Here is a 22543-nt window from a genome sequence, read left to right as displayed (position 1 = left end):
CTCTCTCATACTATCAGGAAATCCTGTGGCCGTACCTTCAAAATAAATCAGAACCCTTATGCCTTCTTATACTGTTACTGCTACCATTCTGGTCTAAGCCACAACATCTCTCACAGTATTATTACAACTGATTTCACTACTTCTAACTTTGCTTTTTTTATATTCTACGTTCAACATGGTATCCAGAGTGTTCCTTGATCCCTGCTATTCTATGCCCAACAAAGTGGCCAGAAGGATCCTCTTCAAAAGTAAGGCCGATTGTATCACTTCCCCGCTCAAAACATTGCAGTGGCTTCCCATCTCACTCAGGATAAAAGCCAAAGGCTTTTCAATGACTTACCTTACATGGTCACACCCGCCTTAATTTTCTGATCTCATCTTTCACTTATACTGCCTCTTACTTCTTTCCAGGCATGCCGGTCTCTTTAGTCTTCTTAAAAATGCTCATCCAGGTTTCTAGATACTTGGCCTTGGCAGATTCCTCTTCCTAAAATACTCTTACCTCAGATATCATGTGGCAAATTCTCTCACCTCCTTCAAGGTTTTGCTCAAACACTACCTTTTCAATAAAGCCCACCTTGAGCACCCTATTTCAAATTGCACATCCATCCTTTCCACCTGCCTCTCCCTCACTGCTATTCCTTCTGGCCCTTCTTTAGGTCTCACCTTCTCAGTCTTTTCTGTACTCACCTCCCCCCGCCCCGAGAATATCACCTTCTACAGTATGATAGCATTTACTTATGTATGGTTTATTTACCTATCTTCCCCCTCTTTAGAATGTTGTAACTAAAAAAGGACAGAGATTTTTGTTTTTCTCACTGACACCTCATAGTTTCTAGAGAAGTGCGTGGTGCATAACAGGCATTCAAAAAACAGTTGAATGAACGAATCAGTGGTGGATCTATGGTTCCGATATAAGTAGGTGTTTTTGAAGATACAGACTAAATGTGAAAACAATTTCCAAAGAAACTTCAGGGGTACAGTTCAAAGAAATGTCAAGAAAATCTTCATGAAAAAGAGGAGTAGGTGGTTAAAAAATTGAATGGGATATATGTCCTTATCTTGACAAGTCCTGGGGGTACATTAGCATATTAAATGTTCTGAGAAGTCCTTAAGGCAAGAAATTTGACTGAACTTTATTTTTCTCTGGCTTTTTTCAGAATCATTTTTTTAATCTTTGATTTTCTGTAGATTGAATTATATGCTTAGATGAAGGATCCCCCCCCAATATTTCTTCTGCTCCATTCTTTTTCTTCTTTTTCTAGTATTCCCATTATGCATATGTTACATCTTTTGTAGTTGTCTGGGATATTCTTTTTATTTTCCTTTTCAGTCCTGTTTTCTTTGCTTTTCAGTTTCCAAGGATTCTACTGAGCCATCCATTAGGTCAGAGATCTTTCTTCAGCCATGTCCAGTCTACTAATAAACCCATCAAAGGCATTCTTCATTTATGTTATGGTGTTTTTTTCTGTCTAGCATTTCTTTGTGGTTCTCTCTTAGGATTTCCATCTCTGCTTACACTGTCCATCTGTTCATGCATGCTGTCTACTTTATCCATCAGAGCCCTGAGTATATTAATGATTATTGTTTTAAATTCCCAGTCTGATAATTCCAATATTCTTGCCATATCTTGCTCTGTCTCTTTAAATTGTGTGTGGTTTTTTGTTTTGTTTTGTTTTGTTTTTGCCTTTTAGTATGCCTTGTAATTTTTTCTTGGTAGCTGGGCATGATGTACTAGATAAAAGGAACTGTGAAAAATAAGCCTTTAGTAATGTTATGGAAAGATGTGAGGGGAGGGAAGTGTTCTGCAGTCCCTATGATTAGGTCTTCATATTTTAGTGAGCCTATGCCTCTGGCCTGTGAACTCCACAAGTGTTTCTCAGTTGTTTCTCACCTCCTATGTGGAACAGGATAGCTAGGGTGGGCTGGGATTGAGTATTCCCCTCCCTCCATGTAGAAGGCTAGAGCTGACTGGAATTGGGCATTTCCCTTTCCCCAGATCAATTAGGCTCTGATAAAACCCCAGAAGATTGGACTCTGGTTAACTACTTAAGTAGGCAGGTCTTGCTGAGAACCGAGTGCTCTGACATACTTCAAAATGGCTCCTTTTCCCCCTCTCTTGCTGGAAGAACAAGGGGATTTTTCTCTGATATTTACTATGAGAACCTAGTTGACCTCTTGGAGGTAAATTTCATACATTGTACCTCCTCCCCTCCATGATGGGGTCCCCTTGGACATTTTAACACTCAGAGTTGTCCACACTGAGTCTGCAGCAACTCGTCAATGATAGTTCAGGTTTTTCTAGCCTGGCCCTGGTTCCCCAAACAGCTTCCACTCAAGAGTCTCTGTTCTGGTAAGCCAATACTCCCCATAGTCACCTGTCTCTCCAATCCTGGGGGCAGCAGTTTATCCTGTATCTTCCTCCCCGACTCTTTTATAGACCCAAGAAGAGTTGTTGACTTTTCAGTCTGTTCAGGTTTTCACTTATTGTTAAGATGGAATGGCAACTTCTAAGCTCCTTACATGTGGAACTGGAAACTGGAAATCTTTTTTTTTTTTTTGACACAATCTGAAACTTCAAGAAAGGTTTATATACAATGTATAAGTTAAATGAGTAGCAGTTGTAAGCATGGGCTCTGGAGACAGACCACCTGAGCTTATATCTTGGCTATGCCATTTAGAAGAGTTATTTCATGTCTCTAAGCCTTAGCTTTTGTATCTGTTAAATGGGGATGGTAGCTATATCATAGTTTGGGGGTAAAGATTAAATAAGATAGCATATGTAAATAGTGTCTGGTACATAATAAGAACTTCCACATTTTTTAATGAAACAATTATTTGAATTCCTATGATCTTTCAGCTATTATCCTAGATGTCAAAGATGCAGAAGTAGAAATTGGACCCTGGCCCCATAGAGCTGATGTTCTATAGGCAGGAGAGAAACTAGAAACATGTAAACTAATGAACCTTTTCTGATAGTAACAGTGGTATGAAGGAAACAAATCAGGGTTAGGTGATAGAGGGGAATGGAGGAGGGCTTTAGATTTTCGTAGTCCAAAAATACTAGAGCTGACCAGTTTGGAGCCAGCCAAGCAAAGATCTTTCTGGGAAAAACAACAGGGGTACAGCAAGAGCACAGGTGTGAAGGCAGAAGCAAGTTTGGCTTGATCATGATTGGAAGAAAAGTTGATGTGGCTGGTCATAGAGAATACAGGAGAGAAATACCATCTGTATTGCTTTAAATAACACCAACACCTCTGGACTTTATTATTATTATTATTATTTTTTATTATTATTATTATTATTTTTGGAGGGGGAGAAGAAAGTGGTTTTAGAGGGATTCTAGCAATGATCCACTGGTCTGGAGAAGAAGAGAGATACAATTATCAGAGTCCTGGGATTCAGGGGGAAGTGACCAGCCTGTCTTGAATAGGTTTTCCAGGCTGGGGTGGTAATTGCTGCTCTCCACTAACAGTCTCCCAAATCCACCCCCCACACACACACACACAAAGGGCAATGGGGTTAAAGTGGATGTGAATGACCAACTCAGAGGGTAAAGAGATATGAATTAAAAACTCAGAAGAAAAGATCCATACTTGGATCTTACTGATACTGTGGTTCCCTGCCCCCAAATGCTCTCATTCTTGCTAAAGCCTACACTCATTTCTCTCAGTTGACATGTTAGTCTAAAAATTCTCTTTTGTGTACTTTCTCCACCTCCCTCTTTTTGGAGGGCAGAGACAAATCGCTTTGGCATAACTAAACATCCAGAAAAATGCTCAGCAAATACTGCATGCTATTACTTTAACCTGTAAAAACTCAATTATTTACCCTACCATAATTAAGTCCTTTTCCATACATAAAACTCTCCCCACATGCTGAGTGAATATAAATTTTCATTGGTGTTCATTTGACCTTGCCAAACTTGCCTGAAAATTGTGTCCCCTTTTGCCAAGAATAATTTTTTCAGTGCTCTTCTCAATAACTATAGTTGAAAGGAGAAAGTGATATCTCTGTAACTCAAACCAGATCCTCTTGCAATAATACATTGGCAAGTGACAACGTGATGAAATTGTTTTATGCATGCATGCTTTTGTTCCCTAATGTTTCTTAATGCAGAACCAACCTGTTTATTATTCTTCTGATACACAATGGAAAAGGGAGGTAAGAGGATTGCTGACCTCTCCGTAGCTTCAGACAAAGTTTCTTAACAAGAATGCTTGCTCCTAATGGCATCTCTGGAAATGTCCAGAAATAGTACCCACTCTCAATAATCTCCCTTTTCTAAATGGGAACCATTTCCTTGACTAATCTAAGCCCAGTCAAGGGTACCCTATGGAGTCAATCCAAACATTTAGGAATTGTTTGCCTACAGGGATTTATTCAGATGCCATCTTCTTTTTTTCTCAATTTTTTGGCTTTTGAGGCATTTCATTATTCTTAGCAACTCTGGCAGAGGGTTGTGCACATACCTGTGTGAATTTTGTCTGTTTTTAGTGAAGGTGTGCATGGATTCATCTAAATTCTTTTCCCCAACCTGCAGCAACTCATCCAGGTCTGGCCATTAGCAAGAATGTGCTTTATTTCCCAATACCCATTCCTAGGCATCAGGAGAGTTCTGAAGTCTTTGGACCTTCCTTAGTGTGTACTCAGTTTGTAATCATTTGTTTCCACTCCAGGGAATCAGGATTCTCGAATTCAAAGCCTTTCCTGTTCTAGAGCTTATCAAGTTATCAGCCTGCCCCTCGGTTTTCTGTCTTGGTTTTAAGGGATCAATCGAATTACCTAAGATAGCAAATCTTTGGACAACAAATGCCATGAGGAACGTGAAGGGTCTAGTGGGCCCAGGTGGCTAAGTCCTTTCCCTGGGGCTGAGAGCTTCTTTATGCACATCGCATTTGTGATTGTGATAAGCAAGTTCACAGAGCAGTGAGAAAATGTAAACGAATCACCTAGTGCTTGTCAAGAGATACCGCATGCTGAAGCATCTCAAGAGAACCTTGAGAAGGAGGGCAGGTAGAGAAAGCTACATCCATCAGAGATATTAGAGCTGTGGAGGTCTGAGGGAGGCCTTGAGAATTGGAAGGAGAGCCCAGAAAACGGTGTTGTTTTACCTGTGACAGCATTAAGCACACTAAAATGTCCACATGGGCATTATACTGTATGCTGTTTTAATTAAAGCGAATTGTATTCTACCTTGGAATTGTAACCAACTGTTTGTACTTCGAAAAATTCTAATATAAAAAAATCCTTTGCTTCAGCAGCTGAGATTTCAAGTAAAAGGGATTGGATAATAATCCCATGTGTTTCCAATCGGATGAATTGTTTGCTTGTAACGATATTTCCTAAGATTTTTTTTCAATTAACATATTAGATCCTTGAGGAGTACTTTGGATAAATGCCCAAGTTGCTCTTTGGTTAAGTGGAATAGCACAAGTCTGTGTTCTGGGAACCCAGTCCTCGTGATTAGTGAGCAGGTCAAACCTCACCTTAATTATTTCTTTTAAAAATCAAAAGGCTCGAGCACCTGGGTGGCTCAGATGGTTAAGCGTCTGCCTTTGGCTCAGGTCATGATCCCAGGGCCCTGGGATCGAGTCCCGCATCAGGCTCCTTGCTTAGCGGGGAGCCTGCTTCTCCCTCTGCCTCTCTCTCTGTCTCTTATAAAAAAAATAAAATAAGAATCAAAAGGCTTTTTATGATTATTTGAGAGGGTTGTTATTGTTGTTGTTGTTGTTTTTCATTCTCTGCCAGATAAACATTTTGGTTATGGCACCTAATTTTTGAGGAAAAAACAATAGAAAAAAACCCTACTATCAACCATACTTGTGATGATATCAACTACCATTTTGTTTTGTTCTAAAATTTCTCCTTCAGGCAGATTTCCAAACATCCAGATAGAAGCAAAATGAAACATGTACACTTATGAGCATGTGGCTAATTGTGACAAACAGAACCTATGAGGACTCAGAGGAGGTAATCTTTCACAAGTGAGGGGAAAATAAAAAGTGTGTGTGTGCAGGAGGGTGACTGGCGGAGACTCTGACCTCAAAGAATGTATGTACAAATTTTCTAGGTTTAGCTGTAGCTCACATTTTAAAACCAAGTATTTGAAACTCTGATGCTATTTCATCAAAGTTGAATAAGAAATAGAAAAGAACAAACTTTTAAAAGTGAAAGGTGTTGTTAATGGGAACCAGACTGCTAATTGGTAATGTCTTTAAAGAGGCATGGCTAGCCTGGATACAGAATCATAAGGAAGGTGGGACTTGCCTTTGGTGTGGAAAAATAGATGGCACATCGTCACTCTCCTATTGCAATGCATTCCTACTCTACCAGTTACTGTTGATTCACTGGTGCACTTACTCATGCATTCCACTATTCTGTACTAAACTTCTACCAGTTCCCAGGCACTGAAGACACAACAGTAAACCAAAGCAACCTGCAGCCAGTCCTTGTGCTACTCACAGTCCAACAAAGGATGGAATTACATAAGACACAGCTATGCTGCATGAGCCATGCTAACATGCGGGATGGCCAAGTAGCTCTGGGAGCACTTGGTGGGGCTGTCCAACAATATCTGGGGATGGTATTAAGCTGTCAGGAATTAAGTTTTCTGGGGAAGTGGCTTTTCAGCTGAGGCCCAAAAGCATAAGCAAGAGAGCAAAGGGGGAGGGCGAAGAGAATGAAAAAAGTTGTCATTGTGGTATGTTGGAGGAACTAAAAGAAGTTTGGTGTGTCTTTGGTGTGAAGTTTGGTAGAAAACATGGTTGGGAGAGTGAGCAGATAATAGAGCCATGCTGATTTGAGACCCGATTTGTGAAGTTTGCACAGGCTTAGAATCAGAGGGTGCTGAGTTTGATCTGCAGTTCTGATCTTCCCCAGCTGCTTGGGCAAGTTACTTCCCTTGGAAGCCTCACTTTCCTTATCTATAGAATGGAAATCTACATACCTCCTAGGATTGCTTGAAAAATTAAATGACTGAACATGTATCTAGGTGTCAGATCAGAGTATTCAGTTAATGGGAGCTATGGCTGTTCATTTGGCAATGGTCAAATACAATGGCATTTCCACATGGAACAATATCTCAGAGAAAGTAAGCTTCATTGCCATCATTTTCAGCATCAGCCAGGCTAGATATGTTGACATTTTGGGGTGGAGTCACTTCCTGGTGTGTCTCAGTTACATATTCCTTTTTGGGGGCTGGTCCTATCTCTAGTGCCAAGAGAGCAATGATTTCCCAATATAAGCAATGGGGTCACTTGATAAAATATCATTTTAGTCATTCTTTCCTTCTGCTAGTACACTGTTCTGATCATTCATACTGCTTAATAAGATCCTAAATTACTATCACACCCTCCTCTGAGGGGATACAGGAAGTAAATGAAAGAAACTAAAAGCCATATGCAGGGGTTACTAATACATGAGATACCATGTTTTTGTTAGCCGTCTTAAGAATCTCCGTAAGCAAGGAAAAAAAACCCAACTCAATCCTAGACAATTATTATGAATTTTTTTTACAAGACTGCTCCGTTAAATCTTATAGTCCTTTTGGTTGCTTTTCACATCACCAGGCTCAAACTAACAAAACCTTCTCTATAGACAGTAGAAGGCCATTTGCAAAGCAGAAAAGCTCTCCTGAGCCAAATAGAGAAGTCTTTTGCTTGATTTCTTTTTGACCCTAAGGCTGTGGGCTTAGTTTTTCTGTATAAGCATTTTAACACACCTGTGCTGAAAATTTGCTCCATACCACATAACTGGGATCATAGAGATGAAGGACATACTTTGTACTCTCTGGAAGAAGCATTAATTGGCCGGGGGAGACAGAGAGCCGGTAAGTTAGTATTTTTTCCCCTCATTGTTTTCCAATAGCCAGCACCTGTGCTAAGTGCTTCATATGTTTTATTAGAGTTGATTCTCTAAAACAACCTTTTGAACAAGGCAATACTAACTTCAATGTGCAGATAAGAAAATTGAGATTGAAGAGTGATTACTAGCAACTTGCCCAAGGATAGATCAGTAACACGTGGCAGAGTTGGGCTGAGCTGGGGCGGTCTCCCCAGTGTCCTGCTTTTGAATGCTAGGAATGGCCTGCATTCCTTATGGCAGATGAAGAGGTGATCACGATGTGTGGTTTTAAGTGGACTAGGTACTGTGGAAGCAACACAGAAGGCAGGGAGAGAGGAAAGGAGAGACAGAGCCAGAGCCACTTCCCAGAGGAGGTAGCCTCAGTGTCGAGATGTGAGGGCTGAGCAGGATGTGGCCAGGTGAAAAGCTGGAGGCTAGGAGACACCCCTTGAGTGACATGAGCAGCGTTTGTTCTTGCCAGAAGAGAATGGCTTCAAGGAAAGGCAGGTAGCTCCAAGGAGCACCCGGTTATCTGCGTCAATACAGGCAATGTGTGTGACAGATGATCTAAAATGAATGTCTATGTGGCTTCTGTAGAGATAATGTTTTTATTTATTTATATCCTGCCTTGTTCCACAAAGGTTTTGAGGTAAAATTCATTACACGGTTTTTATGCAGCGACCTTCCTAATTAAGTTTTTCTCAGCACTGTCATGTTCGTCTTTGTATTCCCTGAGCCATATGCACGCACAGCTACGTGAATAAAAGTTGAATTGAATTTACATACTTGGAGCACACTGTAAGTAGTTAGCAAGGGCAACTGGTCCCAGAAGCTTGGTGGGTGGCAAGGGAAGCTGGGCCAACATTTAAAATTGCTTAGATTGAATAGCTTATTTCACTGGATCTAAGATGCCCATGATCAGAGGGCATGCTGCTCCTTCGTGTGCTCCTAAGAGAGGAAGAAAAACACTACCAATTAAACTGAAACACAGTGTTGAGTCACTATCTATGGCAAGACGCAATCTGTTTCCAGATATGTTAAAATATGAAAAGCTGCATGTCTTTAAAGAGATGATATATGGTGATGATGCTATCCATCCCCCCGCCCCCGCCAATAGCCAGGAATTCTAAAAATTAATGGTACTCTGACCGAGTGAGAGAAGATGAACACTCTTACACCATTTCGGATGCCAACTTGTCTCACCATCCAAACCCTAAAGATTCTGGAAATACTTTATTTAGCAATTGTTCCTCTAGGAATTGAACTTAAGGAAATAAACGTAAAAGTTTATAAGGGTTTATAAGGGTATCATCATAAAATTTTATATAGTCTAAAAAATAAAGAATATCCAAAAGCCTTCATTATATATATAAACATATATAATGTTATATATAACATAATGTAATGCAAAATGTATAATGTAATGTGATATATAATTAAATATATATAATGTTAGAGTTATACGATAGATTAAAATGATAGAAAAATATTTATTTAAATGGAAAAACTTTATAATACATTACGTTTTACAACTCCAGTAATAAAGTATGTGCTTTAAGACAAAATTATTGCTGTGATAGAAAAATACATTTACATCCTGTATTTACATAGGAATAAATTTTGTTACATATAACAAAATTTAACAGGGGTTGTCTGGATGAAGGGATTTTAGTTATCTTTTTCTTTTCTCTGTGTTTTAATTTTTCAAAACCTGGAAAACTGGACACTAGTTAGACATAGACTTTTAAACATTTTTTATTTAAATTAAATTTAATTAACATACAGTGTATTATTTGTTTCAGAGGTTAGGATTTAGTGATTCATCAGTTACATATAACAGCCAGGGCTCATTACATCAAGTGCCCTCCTTAATACCCGTCACCCTGTTACCCAGTCCCCCCAACCCACCTCCCCTCCAGTAACCCTCAGTTTGTTTCCTAGTGTTCAGTGTGTCTTATGGTTTTCGACACAGACTTTTAAGTATATAATATGAATGTGGATAATGGAAAACCAACTAACTTGACTTAGAAACATCATTTTCTATGGAGTGAGCTTCTGAATCTTTCCTTTCCTAAATGGGCCTGGCTGGGTTGGTTCCAACTAAGGCCCTGTTTAAAAGGTATGGAAAAGGCTGTTTGATTCCCAGTTGGAAATATAACTTCATGACCTGGAGTTTTCCTTCAAATGCTGATACCGAAAATAAGAAAATAAATACTGCAGACCACAACTATGCCACAGTCTGGGAAACTCCACTGTCTGATGTATCTTAATCTCAGCAAAGTTATGAGGTCCTGAGCTCAGGCAAGACAAGTTTCAGGTCCTACAACGGGGAGGGAGGGTGATGATCGGAAGCGAAGGGTAGACCTCAATTTTTACCATGGCTAAAATGGAAAACCTCCAGCTCTATGTCTAAGTACCACACCTGCTACATATCCACAGCTTTTTTTTTTTTTTGCAACTCATTTATAATTCTTCCTAGATGAAGTCATTTCCTGATAGATAAAGCCTTGGTGGCCTAGACCCCACTTTGACTTTATCTATATATAAACTGGTCTACTCAGAGTTCACAGGAGACATTGTTTTTGAATGGCCAGTCATAGAGTTCCTGCTTGAATAGGTTAGACTGTAGACAGAATACATTCTACTTGTATATTTTATCCCCAATCTGGAGTTGACTTTTGATGTATTTTTAATATAGCTCTATATTTCTTTATAGCTTGCTTTAAAAAATAAGCTGTCCTTTGTACTTTCCAAGGATATTTAACTCTTCCTTGTTTCAAAGCCCAGATAAGATAAAAATTTTATTTCACAATTTTTACTTGTTTATACACTTGGATTTGTCATTTTATTTGTCAGCTTTGCAATTTTGATCCACTTGTTATCTCTCTGTTATCTATAATCTTTCTTTAATATTGGACAACTGTAACCTAAAAGAATAAGGATTTCGGGGCGCCTGGGTGGCTCAGTTGGTTGAGTGACTGCCTTCGGCCCAGGTCATGATCCTGGAGTCCCGGGATCGAGTCCCACATCAGGATCCCCGCTCGGCAGGGAGTCTGCTTCTCCCTCTGACCCTCTTCCCTCTCGTGCTCTCTATCTCTCATTCTCTCTCTCTCGAATAAATGAAATCTTTAAAAAAACAAGAATAAGGATTTCAAGTGACATGGAAGCCTAGGTCAAAGGGAGGGGGGACAGTATTTGTGGAATCTCTGGATATTCTAGCAGGCATTTACTGTTTGTCTTTCTTGCATCACACTTTTTTCTTCTTCTGGATAACAGCACCCTGACTTCTTTAGGGAAACTTAGTCTTTCTCCCCTACATTGTCTCAATAGGGTTGCCAGTTCCACTGCCCTGCCCTCCTGGCCGCAGATCCAGGCCTGGCTAAGCAGAGAACCCCATCTACCTGGTCAGGATAACTGACTCAGGTATGGGCACTTAATCCAAACACCAATGATCGTTGAACTTCTCTGATATTATTTGTGTACGGACACTGAAAAGGAGAATTTTTCCCTTGTTTTTCATCTTAGATTATGAGCCATGGGAACACGTACCTGGAGCTAAGCCCTACTTGTTCTGACCATGTAGGAGGAGGCTGTTAGCAGGAGGGAAAATGAGGCCACCAGCCAAGGGGAACCAGAGCTAAGAGGGAGCACAGTGATGAACAGACACATTTAATGATGAGTCCTTAGTGACAGGATGCCACCTCCACTCCTTAATTTCCCAAAAAATCCCTTTCCTTTTTTTAGTATAAGCCTATTGGGATTGGGTTTCTGTCATTTGAAACTGCCCAAGTGAATTGACTAATCCTTAGTCTTTTGGTTACTTTCCAAATCATACTAGGCACATATGCATGCTTTTCATGCACATAGAAGGGGCTGTGCTCAGTTGAATTCTCTATCATAAGAGCATCCAAACAGGTATAATTTGATTAAAGTGCAGTTAGTCCAAAAAGAATGTGAGTGACTTAAGCCCCAGGGCAATATTCTTCATAAGCTGCAGACTTACCATAAAAGTATGCCTTGTCTTTGGTTCCTCTGCCCTTGTGTTTAGACTCTATCCTGAACTGGCATATTCACCCACTCCTGATGCTATTAGATCCTCAAGTTCACTTTGCCAAAGACTTGGCACAGTCAGAAGGCATGGGTTTCCTGCAATCACAACTTTTTGGATCTCGAGATTACAAAAGACCACTTAGAAAGAAAACGATTATGAGCCTGAATAAGATACAGCAAGATCTTACAGCAATCCAGGCTGACTTTAGGAGGCAGCTGGAAAACAGGACCCACCTCCTCCCACCCTCTCCTCTCCCAAACAAATGCCATATGTCTGTTCACAATGCATTCTGGCTCACTGCTATGTGGTTGACCTTCGATACTGAAAAGATGCCAAAACACTTGAGACCTAGTTTTCCTTTCAGCTCATTGGTACAGTCATATTTAATATGGTTGAGGAAAAAATGAGAACTGTGATAAGCAGGCCTGTAATTCTTTAAAGTACTGCAACAATGAGACATATCTCTAGATATTTCATGGTATCTATGATGGTTCACAGAAGTCTTTTGGGGCCTTGGAAAAGAATGCTTCTGTTCCCTGGGGGTGCATTCAGACCACTTGAGCATATGTGCCAATGGTGTAACACTGAAGAAGTAAGACATTGTGACTTTCTTTTTCTAAGTTTCATGCATTAACTCCCAGATCAGTAAATTGGATGCAGAACTGTTAACAGTGGGGTTTGTGATTCCGTGTGTGGCAAGGTAGATGATGTTTCTTTTTACCACATCCAGAGAGTAAATGGAGTCTCTCCATTTAAATTAAAATGGCTTTTGTGTTGGTTTTCTAGGGCTGCTGGAGCAAAGTACCACAAACTGGGTGGCTTAAAACAACAGAAGTCCTGGAGGCTGGATGTTGAAATCAAGGTGTTGGCAGGGCCATGCTCCCTCTGAAACGTGTAAGGAAGGATTTTTCTTTGCCTCCTCTAACTTCTGGTGTTTGCCAACAATCCTTGGCATTCCTCGGTTTGTAGACTCATCACTCCAACCTCGGCCTCCACTGTTACGTGGCTGTCCTCCTACTGTGTGTCCTTCCTCTTCTTCTAAGGACACCAGTCATACTGGATTAGGGCCCACTGTAATTCAGTATGACCTCATTTTAATGTGATTACATCTGCAAAGATCCTATTTCCAAACAAGGTCGCATTTTGAGGTACTGCTGATTAGGACTTTGACATATATTTTAGGGGGACATAATTCAACCCATAAAAACTCTATTGTTAGGGTGCATGGGTGGCTCAGTTGGTTAAGGGTCTGCCTTCAGCTTGGGTCATGATTCCAGGATGCTGGGATCAAGCCCCGCGTCAGGCTCCTTGCTCAGCAGAGAGCCTGCTTCTCCCTCTGCCTGCAGCTCGCCTTGCTTGTGCTCTCTCTCTCTCTTTCTCTCCATGTGTCAAATGAATAAATGAAATCTTTAAAAAAATTTTTAAAAAAACCTCTATTGTTGTCCTGATTGTAATACTAATGCATGCTTCTTATTAAAATAATTATTAAGAAACATATAAAGAAGAAATTAAAAATCATCTACATTTCTACCACCAAAAATAACCAAGTTAAAAATGTGGTGAACATCTTTTCAAATGTTTCTCATACAAACCAAATGGTTTCCTTCTTTTCATCAAAAGTAAGTCAAGTTGAAGGACAAAGGCAGTTAAAGATGTCTGCAGTGTCATGAAAATTATAATAAATGATGTTATGAGACATTTTCTCTTTCTTTCTCTCTCTCTCTCTCTTTTTTTGATTCCACTTACACAACTACCTTTTTAGGATAAATGCCTAAAGATGAAGTGTCTCAATAGAATGAAAATATACATTTTTATTCATATGACCAAGTTACTCATCCAGTAAAGGATTATTTACTTCCACCGATAATGCATGAGAGTCCTAGTTTCTCCCACCTGCTCTGCCCTGATGATTATAATTATTAATGAGATACATGAGTTTAAAACTTAATATATATGACTATAAATAGATTCTCCTTTATGGAATTCTAAACCATGGTTCTCCTTTATTCTTAGGTAACAGACATGAATCCATTTTTATCTAGTGTCTTCATAATTTGGTTTTTTATTCTTTAAACTTTGACCCATCCAGAATTGTGTGTGTATGTGTGTGTGTCTGTGTGTATGGTATAAATCTGCAATCCAGAGATTTTGATAGAGTTGAGTTTCATTTCTTTGTCTTGATTTTTAATTCACTCTAAATAATTGTATGGTTTAGGAATGTGAATGGGGAAATTCAGTGTGTTTCCTGTTCCCCTTTCCAAGGGATCAGATTTACTCAATAGAAGGCCCTATACTAATTCACAGAAAAATGCATTTGCAGAAAGGAATCAGGGACATACTGTTGAGCACACAGTCAATAAGCAGTACTTTCAGTCTCAATACCATAGTTAATTGAATTTCCCTGCATTCTTGCTATAACTACCCCGTCCTCCCACTCAAAATAGCCTGTGAGACTGTGAGAATAATGAAATTATAGGGTTAATCTTTAATCCATTCTAATTTCTTTAAATTGCAATATTGGCAAACTTGGGTCTTGCTAATTTTTACTAGTTCAGCTTACTTGCAAATCATCTCCCCAACTCTTTATAACAGACTTGAGGTTAAGTTTCCTGGTTCAGAGAGAAAGATTTTGATGGCAAGAAAGCTAAAGCTCAGGGGGAAGTATGTTTATCCCCAGAGGAGGCTGGTAGAGACCCATATGAGAAGTCCCCAATCAAGCTTACCAAAACAATGTTTTCAGATAAAATGAAGACAACATCCCTGAGTATCTCTTTCTCTGGACCCTCACATGGATTCACATGAAGACCAATTAACGCCCCAATTCAGTCTTCACACTGGCCTTTTACTGTTAACTTCCCATTAGTTTGGTGGGTGATTCTGTCTATTCTCTCAGTGTTATTAACATGTATTCGAGGAGAGGCAGCCTCAAATCTTGTCTCAGGTGGATGGCATTTCATGTCAGTGACTTGCTATTTAGCTGCAGAGATCAGCCTCTTCAACCTTATCTCTTTAAATGAGTAAATGAATACAAATTAAAGTTTTAATCTCAGACTGTAACATAAATGTTATTTTCACTACAAGTAGTTTCATAATGGTCTCATTACTGTTCCTAAGAGCAACACATTGAGACGTTTAAATTGTCAATTGCTACTACATATATTCTTTGAGAACAGGTATCCAGGTAACCATGGCAATGGTGTCTCCAGGCAGGATGGTAGTGGGGTGGGAAACTATTTCATTAATTGAAGGGAAGGGACTGAAAAGATATTTTCAAGCTGTAGATCAGAGAGAAAGAGAAAGAGAGAGAGAGAAGGTAGGTTTCACAACCTTATTTTCTTTTCATTACTACTTATGCAACCCAGAGAAACTCCAAATTATTTGAAAGGTTTAAAGAAATCATAACATTAAATAAAGCAGCATTCTTAGTCTTTCCACATTATTACAGTGATTGACCTGTACTAGATTTTATTTGGTTGGGTTCTTACATAGTTTGATTGAAACTCGGTGTATTTCCTAAGAAAGCAGAATTGTGTCCTGTGATTTAAGGCAAAAAATGGAAGAATCTGAACAATATTCACATAAGCAAGAAGGCTGTGTAGGCGGTCTAAGAACTCTATTTGTTTCAAGCTGATAGCACCTGAAAAAAGCTGATATTATCAGGCGAATTTTATTTTCAACCTTCCTTCCCTGCCCTCCCCCAACCCTTGGTAGTCAACATTAAAATAGCTATAACAGCACACCATTAGCTTTCTCCCTCTCTCTCTGTCTCTCTCTCTCTCTCTCTATATATATATAAAGGGTAAAGAAATAACTGTGAAGAAAAGAGGGCATCTGGATGATATAGAGAAAAATACCAAATGTCTGATATGGTTTCTCAGAGGAGCCTAATATTTTGCTTTCATTTAAAAGGTGCTACAAATTGGTGATTAGATCAACTTCTGTTATTTAACCAAATGTGCCCCTTGTGTAACTTGCTGCTTCAACTATCTGCCAGACATGTTCTAACAGACAACTTAGGATTTGTAAAAACCCAATTACCCAGATTGACATCCTGACTTCTAATATATGCTGGTCATAGTTTGTAGAATTTCTTTTCAAATTAGGCCAACATATGGCACCTTAGTGACCCATGTTGAATCTCTCCAACTCCTGATGAATGCCTCTTTGGTGCTTTCTGTGTGTTGTATCATCTAATTATTCAGGAGGAAAAATAGCCCAAAAACATTAGATGCAACTATTACCAACAGGAAACGAGGACTTGGCTATATTGTTAAGATCCATTCCTCAAAAGATAAATCCACTTTTCATCCATCACTGGGAGAGGGAATGCAGAAAATTTTATTTACAGAATTAGAGAAAGCAACCTAACTGGGTGGGGAGTTATTAACCAAATAAATTTCATTTTAAAACAAACATTTCTCCTCTGCTAAACAGATTTCTATCTTGGAAAGCAGTGAATTCCCCAGAATGAGGCCACAATTCATGGTCTGAATTAAAAGAGCTGCTTGGGTCCGTCTAAGTCCAATGTACTGATTACCTTGCTCTCCAGTGCAAAGCAAAGACTTTCAGTTACCATAAGCTGAGGCATGCCACTGTACCCACAGCTACTGCTGTTTTTGAAGGGTTGTGTTTCCAGGGTGCACCCATGAGGAGAGCCAATGGGAAATGGAAAGAGTAATTTGTTTTCCTAAAAGCTTATGCAGCAGTAGGGACAGGCATCTTCTACCCTGTCATCATGGATAGCATGGTATCACGTTATGTACACATGAATCTAAATTTTGAAAGCAGAAAATCATCATGCAAGGCAACCAAATTTGAGAAAAAATACGTCTGACAGAATGGAAGAAGAACCATCATTCCCAGTAATGAAGTGAGGGCTAGACAGGGAGGTAACATACACCCGTGTTAGGTCTTTTGGATACCAAAGTATGACTACGGACCCCTGCCTCACGGCCAGTGTGTCATCAGCTGCTGGCCACTCTACCACAAATGACAAATACTGGGATTGAGCTGTGGCCACGGAATGCCACAGGCAGAGCAGGATTTCTTACATTTGGGTTGTTAATTTTAGTGCATCAGTTAGTTTCTGAGCCAATCCAGTTACTACTCACGTGGATTCTATGAAGTGACTCATCTAAAACCTTTCTACCCTTGTGTTCCCTTTCCTAAAATGTAGCTGTTTGAGCAATGCCTTACACAAAAGGGCACATAATTAGCCAACAGCTAGTAAAGCACACTCCCCCAGGGCAAACTTAAGCATTCCACTTGCAGGCAATACCAGACGCAGAGACACAAGGTCCTTTTTTTGCTCCCTTAAAGGTGGCTCTGAATTTTTTTGCGTGGAGTCTAATGGAACACCAGCAAGAACTCGCATGCTAAATGATGCTTGAATTCATGGTGATCAGTCCTTCCCTTCTGAGTTGTGGGGTGAAAGTTAGGGTATCTCACTGAAGTTGTCCTTTCAGACAATGTAATCAATAGTGTTACTTTTTGGAGCCCCCAAGTCTGCTGCTTGGTCTCAGCTTTTCAGATGACTGTTGAGTCTATTAAGCTAGAACTGTAATTGGTGAGTATTTTTATTATCCGAAATCACACTAGAACTGCTGGGCCAAGAGATTACCATTTGTCACTGAATGTGGACGTATGGAGAAGTGTATGTAGAATATATAAAACCTTTTCTATTCTGATTTGCATTGCAAATAGAGAAGCTAACCCAAGGTCTTGGGGAAATAACATAAATAAAACATGGCTTCACTACTGTAAACACTCAGTTCATGCCAGAGGAGGCCAAGGCTGTTCCAGAAGGATTCTTTCCATCTAAACAATTCCCATCTCAGGAACTTCCCCTCTAAAGTGGCTGCCAATAGGATGGAGATCGGGTAGTTGGGGAGAGGGTGGTCTAATTAGGCAACTTTGGCAAACACTCAGCAGAGTGAGCCTGAGAGGCTTTCTCGAGAAATCCAAAGCATGGTTGGTAATCCCGTATCTTATTCCATGGTGAACATCCTCGCAAATGAAGGGGAGACAGAAACTTGCTTTTCAACTCAGTTTGGGCCCAAAAGAACAAAACAGAGTTCTCTGCATGGCCAGTGACCAAACAAAGCTCATTGCTTGAGGTTGAGAAAGAAACTCCCTAACACAAGGTGAAAAAGCCTTGAACAGGTTACAGACAACATACAAGGACTCAAAAACTGAACTTCTATTCTAGTGGGCATTTGTAATGTTGCACCCCCTGCCCCCCCGGCCCCAGCATGTAGTTACTCTTCTTGTGAACCTGATACCTTCAGTCCCACTTTGAGGTGTATCTCTTCTCTGCCCAGGTGCTCTGTGACTACTTCATGACTTCCAAAGGCCAAGTGTGTGACTGAGGCTAAACCCGTCTGTGCATTCCACCCTCTGGTGATTGGGTTAAGGACAGTGGGGACCAGCACAGGACTCAAATCTCATCAATCAGGGTCAGTGAAATTTATTTCTGTGGATTTTCTGGAACTGTTGGAGAAGTGGACTCTGTCATTTGCTGAGTTTAGTACTTGGAGCAGGAGATGATTATGTTTTGGAGCTGCAGCCAGAGAATAAAGCTAGGAGACGGAAGCCAAGTTGAGAGACCAAGAGAAAGACATTAGATGCTTAGCACATGGTTTGAAGTCTTCTATCCTTGTGTCCAAGGCCAGCCCCATCCTGTGACTTTGTTTAATGAGGCAAGACAGTCTCTTGTTGCCTAAGTCAGTTTGAATCAGACTTTCTGTAAGAGTCCTAACGACCGTGTACACCTTTCCTGTCTTATCTGCTGGTACTGCCCTCCCCATTTTACCATCTACCACTACCTTCCTTGGAGCCACCATAAAGGCACTCAGCCTAAAGCCTGTCCACATACACTGTGCATTCTCATGCATCCATACCTCTGGCCACATTTCACTAATGATCTTTCACGGTTCCACCCAAACCCACCTCTTGAAGTCTGCATTACTGTGTTTCTCCTACTCATCTCAAGGCAAAAATGAAAACTTCTTAAGCTGGATTTTTAGAATCATTTTCATTTATTCTGTAGAACTTTAACATGTCATGAGAATATGTTTTGACATTGCCCAGCTCTCCTGTGAGGTCTTGAGTTCCTTAGGATCAGGGACCTAATGCTTTATTCATCATTCAGAGGCAAGAAGCGCCATTAGGGGGCGCCTGGGTGGCTCAGTTGGTTAAGCCTCTACCTTTGGCTCAGGTCATGATCCCAGGGTCCTGGGATTGAGTCCCGCATCGGGCTCCCCGCTCAGCGGGAAGCCGGCTTCTCTTTCTCCCTCTACCTGCTGCTCCTCCTGCTTGTACTCTCTCTGTGTCAAAAAAATAAAAATAAAATCAAGGAGGAGAAGGAGGAGAAGGAGGAGAAGGAGAAGAGGAAGAAGAAGAAGAAGAAGTGCCATTAGGCTCAGAGGCTTTGTTTGGACCCAGACTGTGTGTGTTCAAACACTGACTCCATTACTTCCTATGGTGGGGTGATGGTGGGGTGACTTAAGTACATTACCTACACTGTGCCTCCATTTTCCCACCTGTAAAACTAAGGACAATGCTAATATCTGTATCTCAGGTTTCTCTAAGGATGAAATGAGTCAGTCTATCATGGTAAATTTTCAATAAACATTAGCTGTTATTATTCTGTTTCTAGTGTCTACTAATACCTGGCATAAAACAAGTATCCCCCCCCAAAATAAATGCAACTGTGAGAAGGCTTATGCTACATAGAAAAGAAAGAGTAAGAAGTCACTTAATCCTTATAACTTTTTTTAGAGATTTATTTCTTTATTTGAGAGAGAGAGAGAGAGAGAGCGAGAGAGAGCACATGAGTGGGGGGAGGGGCAGAGGGAGAGAGAATCTCTAGCAGACTTCCTGCCCAGTGCAAAGCCCAATGTGGGACTTGACCCCACGACTCTGAGATCATTACCTGAGCGGAAATCAAAAGTCAGGTGCTTAACCGACTGAGCCACCCAGGTGCTCCTAACTTTATTTTCTTAAATTCATATGTCCCTGTAAGAAATCATAAGGCATTAAGGAAAATTAAAGAAAAAGTTTTGAGATTTGCTCATATTTGTTTGGTGCAAAAACATGTATTGAGAGAGAATTATGCTAGGCTCTGGGAATCCAGATTAATTAAGATAACATCCCTGCCTTTAAGGAGCTCATGGCTTAGTAGATGAATTTGAGAGGTAAATAAGTAACTATAATGGAGTGAATGTGTAATAAGAGAAGTATGGACACATACCATGGGGACTCAGAGTGATGTGTCCTATCATGGCTGCACATAAGAATTATCTAAGGAGTTTACTAAAGACATGGTGCCCCAGGCCCTATCCCTGAAACTTCTGAAATACCAACTTGGGGGTTATGTATCTGCATTTGTAACAGTCTCATGGGTGAATCCTGGAATAGAAGACGAGATGATCATCTTTGCCTGGCTAGGTCCAGGAAGGCTGCCTGGTGGAGGTGATGCCTATAGTGGATTCTCACGGATGAGGAGGGGTTTGCTAATCTTTGACATGAGCAGCACAACTGTGCTTGGAGAAGAGCTTTCCTGGTGCTGCTGTCAAAGACACAATTCAGAGACTGACAGTTGTTCCATGGATCCCAAAGTATGTGACAACTATTATTTTTTTCTTACTTTGAGTCTAGTGGTCTCAAAGTAAATCGCCTAGAAAGCCCTTGAAAAATAGAGATATTTGCGCCCCCCCCCCCCCCCAGTTCAGATTGAATTGGTCTGCGAAATTTAGTTCTGGAGATAAACTCCAGATTTAAATAACACACTATTTCTGAGTGTGGGACTCTGGAATCTATATTTTCTTAAAGCTCCATGGTGACTTAATACAGCTGGTCCAGCCCACTGTTTTGGAATCACTGAAACTCACTATCTTTCGTACTTTCTACTTTTGAAGTTGTACAGATAAAAATTTCTGCCTACCTGAATAAACTGAAAATATTATCATGATCTTCATTAACTTCCCACAGGAGGAAGGGAGTAACTCTCTCTTCCTTTACTGCCCTTTTGATTTTACTTTTCAGTGGGTGGACATATTTTCTATAATAATCATTTATCATAACCAGGTAAACAATACCATGAAGTGCTGCAGTGGCTTTTTTTCCCTCCATCCATTCACTCATTCATTTGAGTGGTAACATCCTCCACCATTGCCTATAATCTTAGTGAAACTGTCCGTCAAGATGCCCTGCCTATGATCCAAGCTCAGATAATCAGGTTTTCTCTCTTAAGACTTTGGACCTTGAGCTGAGCAGTGCAAGGACAGAAAAAAAAAGGTTGGGGCCGATTCATTCTGAATAGCTTCCAGATGAGAGAGATATCTAGACACCCTGAGCTGCCCCAATTCCTGCCCTTTCTCAGCCAGACTTTCCATTTGCTAAGGTACCAGGTTCTGCCAACAATGTCCTATTTTGCTAAAGTTAATCAGAGTGGGTTTCCGTTGCTTGCAATTAAAGAGCTCTATAAGGTACAATGTTACAAGCCATCTGTGTCGCCTGGACTGTTAGTAGGTTATGGCCAGGTGGGGGAGAGCGTGAGAGAATGAGATTATGTGATTAACCTTGGCTGTTCGATGTGTGAGTCACTATTTTAGAAAATGGTCAACCTGAATTGTTATCCACTGGAGACCCAATGATAGCAAATGAACAGAAACCGGCAGATAGTAAGTGAAAGGGATGGGGGACTATAATCACAATAAATTTGGGCGTACAGCCACAAAGATTAAAAAATACCTGTCTGAATTTAACAGGTACAATGTATTTAAAAAACAACACCATTTAGAAGCCCTTGCTTTACAAACCAAAGGCCAAATGACTGGTACCAAGTTATATGCCTTCCCACTAATCAAACAGATCACTGAATTATAACTTAGAAAATATAATGAGAAATGCTCATGGATACACATCTGAATAACACTACTGATTATGAATAAATCTGTAATATGGCTTCTCATACAGTGTATACTTCCTTCAGTTACCTGACCTATAGCTATTGCATTAAAAATACAAACACATACACTTACAAATTTATATTTACCACTTATAATATGCCTGAAATACAATTCTCCAAATCATTTGCAAAAAGGTTACCAAGGGATTCTGAGTATATATAGTTTTATCATCTGGGAAACAATGGAAACAGCCAGTTGTCAGCATGGAACAACTGAATTGCCACATATAATCACGGAACAAGCATTTTACTTTGAACTGAGGGGAACTTCACATCATTTAGATGGGGAGAGGCAAAAATGAATTCAGAAGTGTTATTTGAATTGGTCAAATGCTTGTCAGATAAATAACAAAATGATCTTCAGTGATACAAAACTGAATTTGATGAAGTGACAGGAGGAAATGAATCCCAATGGTGAAGGAGTGGAAACGGTATAACAACCACTGTTTGTGGAACACTTAGTCTTTGTTAAACATTGCCCTGAGCCCCGTTAATGTTATCATAATCTTTTGAGTTAGTTACTATTCCCAATTAACTCTTAAGAACAGACTTAAAAGACGACAGTTATTGAGACAACAGCGTCCAATGACAAATTCCTATGTAAGAGTGCATACATCTAAAAACAAGTGTGGATATTTTAGCGAGACTTTCAAAGCCAGAAAACAGGTAGATGTGTT

The 22543-nt window shown here is 40.1% G+C and overlaps 1 protein-coding gene across 6 annotated transcripts in view; it reads right to left on the bottom strand.

The window, feature by feature from the left end:
* The window catches only part of PPP2R2B (protein phosphatase 2 regulatory subunit Bbeta), a 435841-nt gene that overhangs the window by 315233 nt on the left and 98065 nt on the right, over nucleotides 1–22543 (bottom strand). The window lies entirely within an intron of this gene.

This window comes from Callorhinus ursinus, unplaced genomic scaffold, assembly GCF_003265705.2.
Source record: "Callorhinus ursinus isolate GAN/ISIS: 27379988/994484 unplaced genomic scaffold, GSC_fseal_2.0 scaffold23, whole genome shotgun sequence".
In the NCBI taxonomy this organism is placed as follows: domain Eukaryota; kingdom Metazoa; phylum Chordata; class Mammalia; order Carnivora; family Otariidae; genus Callorhinus; species Callorhinus ursinus.
Note: the sequence above shows the minus strand (reverse complement) of the source record. Positions and strands in the feature narration are given on the sequence as shown.